General features: G+C 41.3%; 1 pseudogene; it reads right to left on the bottom strand.

Annotated features, from left to right (window-relative positions):
- Positions 1–5,189: 5,189 nt before the first annotated feature.
- LOC107687849 (uncharacterized) overlaps positions 5,190–7,422 on the bottom strand; it is a 7,365-nt pseudogene continuing 5,132 nt past the window's right edge.

Raw genomic sequence — 7,422 nt, forward strand, 5'->3', positions numbered from 1 at the left:
CATGGCTCCCGGAGCGCCCCGCCCCCCCCCCCTCGGTGTAACTGTTACGGCGCGGGACGCACCTTCCGGCAGAGTGGAGTAATGTCACGTATATGTTCTGTGTTTCTGTTCTCCCTGCCTTGTCCTAGTTTTCCTTTTGTTGCTTGAGTTGTTAATTAGTTTCCACCTGTGTTCATTAATTATCTTATTAGTCCATCGTTTGATTTTGTATAAATAGCCCTGCCTTTCCTCAGTTTATTTGTCCTGTCTCCGTCGTGTTAAGAGGTTGTTTTCTCCCGTTTCTCCCACATGAATTTATTAAAGACTCTGTTCGTTTGACTACCTGCCTCCATCGTACTCCTTCGAGCTCCTTCGCCTGGCAACCTGTGACACATTTACATTTAAACAGGTGTTGTAGTGTGAAAACTCTACTACTCTAAACTCTTAGATAACTATCAGAATTCATATGTTCACATTTTTTTTTTAAATATTTAGCTTACAGATCTCGGTTTAAATGCTTAAATGTTTAAACCAAATAATTAATTGACCTCAAATGGAATTCATGAGCAATATCTGCTTATTTTTTTCATATTAGCCTATTATAATACATTATATTATTACAAAGAATTGAACTGTTCTGATTAAAATGTAAAAAATGTTTGTTTTTTTTTGATAGAATTTCTTTGTAGCACAGCACTGTAAAAAAGGTTTTCTCAGGTAGTCTAAAATGTGCATTATTTAGATACATCAAGGGTCAAGTCAAATGTAAATACCACATTAAAGTTAAATGTTACACACTTTTTTGTGTGTGTTTGTACACACTGTACAGGTCTGGTATAAATGTTTTTGCTCAAGTGGCCAAAATGTCCGCCCAATAGAGAAATGTTTTGCTCAGCAAGAAAAAAATATTTGAGGGAACATTGGCTACACCCCTGGTCAGGTGTACAGTCCAAGGTAATGTAGAAGTACTTTGAGTCTCTTACTTGAGTCACTATTTCTTCCAGAATATTGTCACTCACAATCCGTATCAGTTAATTCTGAGTGTGCAGCCCAAGATAATGAGCATGTGTCTCTCCATCTTTAATTTAGCTGAGATGAGTTTCCATAAGGGGGTCAAATTTTGCCAGTAATTCAACATCTTTTAAGAAGTTTCTATTGTTTGGTTGGAAGAGTTTGTCTGATGAACCCCTAAATACTAGGTTTCTTTCCTTACATGTCCTTTAAACTTGTAAGGACATCTCGCCATCTCTTTCTTTAAGCCTCCAAAATTGTCATTTGTATCTGGCCAAGTGTCTGTCCCCGACTTATGTGCAGATCAAGTTCTCTCCACTTAAGCATATTGTTTGTGTGTTCAGGACTACCCTCATCGTGTTTCAGGATGGCATTGATATTTGACCAGTCAGTCACACCTTCCTTTATTTTGTAGTAATTTGTAGAAAAGAGCTTACAACAAAAACAGGCCTGGCTCCAGATATTAGATGAAGGGTGGGCCAAGTGATATTCCAGTTGGGTGTGTGTGTGGGGGGGTTATTCTGTTCTGTTCTCTAATACAAGATCTATATATATATATATATATATATATATACAGTGGGTACGGAGGATGTGCGTGTTCATTCAAAGAAAGGTTTTCCTATGAATTAATTAGAGAACAGTCCATTTCTCTGGGCATTATGTGTCTTTCTTATGAGGAAAATGAGTGAGTTTCTCTACCCGCATTCCTTTGGGCAATAAAACCAGTGATATCAGCATTGGTTGCCATGGAACCAGAGGCCTGTTCTGCCTTTCTGAGGTGTTAAGACACATTTCGGGTGAAGAGTATTTGTTAAATATAACTAAAAAAAAATATATTGTGTGTCTGATTGGTCCAGACGCTACAATATATATCAGATTGCTTTCTCAACTGTTTACGTTCACTTAAGACATAACTAACTGTTTTTGAGGATACTCACCAAGATGGGTATTTTGACTTAACTTTGTGTGTATCTGTCTGTTCAAACGCAAGAAAACGTGAAAGAGAACTTAATTTTGTGTTCGTGCGTTCGAGTGTTTGTGTGTTTGTTCATGCGTAAAAGGCTTAAAAACACATTCAAATTATAAACTTTCATGACAGATTTATCACTGGACTGATCAGGGCAAAGACAATTCTGTCAACTGTCCCAAGTAACTTTCACACTGACGCTGGGGGGCCATGGTGGGCCAACCCTCTGATTGGGTGCTGGGAGCCAGGCCTGAACAATAACAATAGCATTGTTTTTGACTGAGTATGAATGCCAGCTCCTGGGAATCTTTTCCCCATTTGACAGCTGTCTCTGTAATAAGCCTGAATGGAACCCTCTTCTGAGCTTGTCTTTAAGAAAAATCCAGTCCTGGTTTGAATAACTTCTGGTTGTGCTAGTACTGAGGCTGCCTGTACTTCACCTGGGTCTGTGTTAGTACTTGGTGAAGACGGCTGCACTCGTGGAATATATTCATTAATCTTGATTCAATATAATGCATAGAATTATGTCTATCCATAAGAGAAAATTATTCTACTATTATCTACTATTATGTATTTGGCTGTGCGCATGAGAATGCAGTGTGCTTAGAACAAAGTGACCTATTTTGGTAACTATAAAAATAGGTCACTATTTTGATACCGATACCGATACCAATACCAAGAGGACTATGTTGAGGACTTTATTGGACTGGCTCATTTAACACCTTTTGACCAGGTATGCTTGATGATATTTTTTTTTTGTGGTGAGCTATCTGAGCCGCTCAGCTCACTCATGCCTTTGCATGATCCTCACTGGACTCTGAAGTTTTACATCGATCTGGCACTCCAACTGAGTGGCTCTGCATTTACTGTGGGTGTTGTGGAGGAGGAACACGGCACTCCTGCAGTATCTGCCACTCCAGAGCCTGGTCCCGCTATGGCTACCAGTTCAGAGCCTCTTGACAAAATGGCCGCGATTCCAGAGTCTTATCCCGTCACAGTCGCCGTTCTAGAGTCTCGTCCCATCATGGCCGCCGTTCCAGAGTCTCGTCCCGTCATGCTGCAGAAACTCCTGAGGCGGTGGCGTCCGTTCCAGTCCCCTAATCCACTCCCGTGCCTGCTCCAGTCCCAGTGTTTAGTAAGGAGTACACTCATGAGCCCGCTCCAGTCCCTGAGTCAGCTCCAGAGCCCCTTCCAGTCCTTGAGTCCACTCCAGTTCCCTTGTTACGGCCAGGAGTGTCGTTCCCTGTTCCAATGACTCTAGTTCCCTCATCACGGACAGGAGTGCCGTTCCCTGTTCCAATGACTCTAGGGAGTACAGCTCCTCCCGAGGTGGCAGCTTGTGTTGTAGAACCTCCAAAGGCAGCAGCGTCTGCCTTTGAACTCTCTGCTGGTCAAGCTGCGGCCAAAGAGGCCACCTGTGAACCCTCTGATTGCCCTGTCACGGCCAAGGAGGCCATTTCTGAACTCTCAGCCTGTCCTGTCATGGCCAAGGAGGTCGTCTTCGAGCTCTTCGCCTGTCCAGCCATGGCCAAAGAGGACAACTGCAAACTCTCTGACTTATTACGGCCAAGGAGGCTGTTTATGAACTCTCTGCCTGTCCTGTTACGGCAAAGGAGGCCGTTTATGAATCCACCATCTGGACTGGATACGGACTGGATCTGGGTGGCTATGGTGACCTCGGAATAAGAATGAAAGAGACTAATATTAGCGTAGATGCCATTCTTCTTACGATGTAACGATGTAATTACCACACTCACACCTGTTTCCCATCAGTGACACTATAAAAGATGCACATACACACACTCACACTGCTGAGTATTCTTAGTCTGTAGCGTTCCCAAGTTCCCGTGATTCCTAGTTTCCCTGTTTCCTTGTCTTTGTGGTTTTTGATCCCTGGACTGTTTCCTTGTTTACTGATTGTTTGCTGCCTGCCCTGACCTTCGCCTGTTTATTGGATTTCTCTTTTGTCTCATCCTGGATTGTACCTGTTTGCTGTTGTTTGACCCTGCCTGTTTTGACCACTCTTAGGAATAAAGCTGCATTTGGATCCTCAACTCCGTTGTCACGCTCTCCATGTTACAGATAAAGTGGAATCTATGTTTACTACTGGTAATTCTCATTCTGCATTTAGTACTGGTAATTCTCATTCTCATCTAAGTTGTAAACACTGACACGTGCTTTGACATAAGGGAGGGGGAGGCGAGGCCTTGCGTAATTTGCGGGGCCCTATACAGCTTGCATAGTGAGTGTATAGGGCTGATCGGCTCTGGCCTTTGAGTTACTGATGCAGGCTAGGCATCAGGTATGGCTAGCACAATCCAGACTACTTAGACTTTGGGCCAGCTGCTCAGGAAGCTCTAGAGCATGTGCAGCCAAGTTGATGGCGAAGAGATGGCGGATAAAAAACAAAAGAGGAAAACGTCTGCGGAACAAAAGAAGGCTTAAGGCAAGAAGTAGGACCCGTGTAAATATCGGATCAGCTTTCCAGCACTGGAGAGAACTGAAGGAGCAGAAGGCCTGCGATCGGACACCAAGGTTGCTTTGTTTCTTCTCGATAGGTGAGTAACACCGTTTCTGCACTGCAACAGCTAAAGTCTGTCTAGTACACTGGACGCAACAAAGCGACCATTGAAAATCATTTGAAATTTGTGTCAATATGTCATAAATAGAACGCAGCAGCAGTTTTTTGTCGGGGATTTGTTATGTCACGCCGCATCCAGTGTAGACCATAGATATGTATATATCTATGGTGTAGACAGCATCACTGATTATGAGTTCTATAGTATTTTGTCGCGCCGAGCCACTCGCGTCCGGTGTAGACACGGTGTAACATTGGTTTTGCTTTGTTTCACAGAACTAATCGTTGCCTGGGTTGCGTATGCATGTGCGGGGCGGAGCTATCAAAATAGGGGCGAGACCCTTTTGGGGTAGGGGCATGTTTGTTTTGGTTATTTCAAATGTCAACATTGGCTACCAGAAATCGTTTACCCCACCTTTAAACAAAGAACACTCAGGTTCATAGTTTTGATTGTATTGATGTACTGATGATTTTTGAAGAATAACACAGGTTTTATTTTCACAAGTGACATTTTTTCTTTCTTTTTTATGTGCATGGCATGTTCTTTGCACAAAACGTAAGATTTTGTTATACACAGTTTCAATAATTGATGTTCAGTTAAACACTGATGACATATGCAGTGAACAAATAAAGTTGTTCTTTGAACTGATGATTCTAGAGTCCGGACATATTTTTAAGTGTTATGTAATTCTGAACAGCAGTTATCCAGTTTACTGGTGGTGAAAGCCCACTCTGTCTCTGTAAGTCCGCAAAATGAACTTGGAGATTACCATCACCACAAAGACTGCCCTGCGGTGGCAGAATGTCTTCAAACTCTTGAATAATTTCCTGTGACACTGGGAATCCACAGTCCCTTGCATCAAACCTAAGGCCAGTCAGAAATCAAAATACTACGAGTCAACTCATTACAACAATTTATAATAAAAATAACCCAACACCTCAATTTTTAAATGGTTTTGAATGTGATGACAAATAAGCCAAAGGTTGGAACTTTAATGTTGTTGTTTTTGTTAAAGAGTATCTGAATTCTTTTTTACATGATCTAATTCTGATTTAAAATAATATGACAGTCGTCAAATGAGAGACATTCCACTATACACTTCTGTGTCAGCTGTAGGCAATCGATCACAATTTCATTGATATCTAATGATTAAACTTAGGTGAAAATTAAATCTGATATTTACTGAACATGGTCACATATTGCATAGATTAAATGCGAACCTGTGAGGCAGGTGATACATGGCTTCTGGTTTACCAGAATGACAAGACGACTGACGAACAGGTCAGATGGTGTGGTTATTCCAAAGTTCTTTGTACTCATCAAGGTCTTTCTGCAAGATGCTCAAGAAGACAAACTGTAGAAAGCCTTTATGCTCATGGCTACCATTGAAAAGGTGCCTCTCTCTCAGGTCACTGAAGAGATCAATCCAGAACTGAGTCCTAATGATGAAATGACAGTATACACAATGTTTTACTTCAGTGCTGAATAAATGTTATATGGAAATAACAAAAGGTATTATTTAAACTGTATTCTATAAAATAAATAATTTTAAATATCAATGTAAAGAAATCTTTATAGCATCAGGAAAAAAGATTTGTATTACATTTTGGTCTAGTGTTATTCTTATATAATACATGTTGTTGACAGCTGAATCCTGACAGCTGATTAAATAGTACATTACATTTTTGTTTTGGAATTAATCTTAAAAAGGCCTGCCCTGTACCTTTGCTTTCTGAAAAAGGACCACCAACTTTCGATTTGCTGATTTGCAGTTGATGTGCCATACATGTGACTAAGGGCTCCTGCAAAGTCATCCGTATGCTGTGTTCTTAATGCACAGTGAATGGCTACCATAGTGCCATTTTCTGTCCCACAGTCTGTGCGAAGGCGTGCTGGAATTCCGAAGTTTGATACACACTGCAGGTAATAGTAAGCAATTATCCCTGGGTCGTTATTAGAACTGCCACTTCTGAGCCACATCACTTTCCTAGAAAACCCTTCAATGCAGTCACTGATGGCAACACCAAAGGGTTTGAGCTTATCATGGTCCTGCTGTAAAGTATCCTCTTCGGACAAACCTGCGTCTATGGCGAAGCTGAACTCCATGAGTCCAGTCTACGAATTGCATGCATTACATCATCCCTTTTAACTGTCAGAAAATACTTCTGTCGCAATGTCTGCCACAGCGCTCTGTAACCTAAAAGCTGTCCTGAGCCTGTCAGTTCATGTGGTATAGCTGCATTCACAGTGCCAATGGGAGTATAGTCTGTCCTCCTTGTTAGGCCTGCATTCCTTAGCCTTCTCAGACTCTAGAAAATGTTATGCTTTGTGCAAAATCAAGGATCACTTCAAATGTGTGGCCCTCTGAGAAATATTTATGGATTAGGCCTGCCTCTGTGATTTCATCTGACACTGTTCCTGGGCCTGAAGGGAAAAGAGAACAGTGTCATTAGGAATGCAGGAATCCACAAATATAATCTTAAATATCAAAATATATCAGCAGCAACAAAAAAATAAAAAATAAACAGATGAACTGTTTGATACAGTTTGAAAATTGCATGTATTTAATCAGCTCAATTTGTGCACAAATCCAGGTAGTAAAAGGCACAAAGAACAACTGGCATTTAAGCTTAAAGGGCTCATATGATGCGATTTCAATTTTTCCTTTCTCTTCGAAGTGTTACAAGCTCTTGGTGCATAAAGAAGATCTGTAAAGTTTCAAAGACTAAAGTCTCAAATCCAAAGAGATATTCTTTATAAAAGTTAAGATTCAACCACGCCTACCTAAAACGGCTCGTTCTAACACGCACCCACATGTCTATGTCACGATGTGGGAAGATTTGCATAACGCCGCCCAAATGTTCACGCAAAGAAAGAAGGCGTAAC

This window comes from Sinocyclocheilus anshuiensis, unplaced genomic scaffold (genome assembly GCF_001515605.1).
Source record: "Sinocyclocheilus anshuiensis isolate Anshui unplaced genomic scaffold, SAMN03320099.WGS_v1.1 scaffold197, whole genome shotgun sequence".
Lineage (NCBI taxonomy): Eukaryota > Metazoa > Chordata > Actinopteri > Cypriniformes > Cyprinidae > Sinocyclocheilus > Sinocyclocheilus anshuiensis.